The sequence below is a fragment of the Suricata suricatta genome, chromosome 10 (assembly GCF_006229205.1).
Source record: "Suricata suricatta isolate VVHF042 chromosome 10, meerkat_22Aug2017_6uvM2_HiC, whole genome shotgun sequence".
NCBI lineage: Eukaryota > Metazoa > Chordata > Mammalia > Carnivora > Herpestidae > Suricata > Suricata suricatta.
This window is the reverse complement of record NC_043709.1, coordinates 64911279-64912235: the sequence shown is the minus strand read 5'-3', so window position 1 is coordinate 64912235 and position 957 is coordinate 64911279.

The following is a 957-nucleotide window of genomic DNA, read 5'->3' as shown; positions in this document are numbered from 1 at the left end:
ATCTTTTCAATATCATCACCATCCTCACTACCTGGATTCAGTAAATATAAAAGGGTTAATATTGTGGCTGATTGTAAGTGTTTAAACACAGTCATTCCAGTGGAATAAATATACAATGATAAAATGGGATGACTTTTTTTTAAATCCCCAAAATCAGCATCAATTTGATCTGTAAAACAGATCAGACAGAACTGAAGGTTGCAGACATGTCTGACAAAGTGCTGATATATGACTCTCTAATGCAAATTAGAAAACCCTGCTAAATTCTAAACTATCTTCTGCATTGACCACTCTTCTCTCTTTAAAGATCTGGGGCATCCCTTCTCCACTCACTCTGTATCTAGGCTATATCTCACTAACTTCATTGTGCATTGGAGCACTGTGATCCTTCCAGACGAGTAAGTACACACAAGGTAGACAGAGCAAATGTGAAAGAATTAAAGTTATTATATGCTTAATTCATACAGAAAATTCTAAACACAGAAATGGCCTCAATTTACTTTTTATTTTTAATATACTAATGTAGAGAATGGAAAAATGCTTTCTTCTAACAGGACTTCACAAAAGCAGAGATAAGAGGGGTCTTTGATATTTATTTTTTTCAATAGTGTGCTCTCCTTTCCTGCTAAATTTAAATTTATGTCAGCCACTGATACTGCATATAAAACTAGTAGCCAGAACTGAGATGTAAAGTGAATTTAAGAAAGTCGCATAGTCTGAGAAAGTATGTAAATATTCAACATTAATAGTGGGGAAATAACCAGAAAGGAGAAGCACTGGGAAGATGGCTGCTCTACAGGATTGAACTCGTTGAGAGCCCTTTGGGCAACATCAAGGTCAGACTCTGTGGTATCAGGACAAAGCTCAAGAATACAGAGAAGATTTTGAGTATAAGGGGACAGACCAGAGTTTGTGTGGCATTACAAAGCTGGGTAGAAGATTTCAAGAGGCACAACC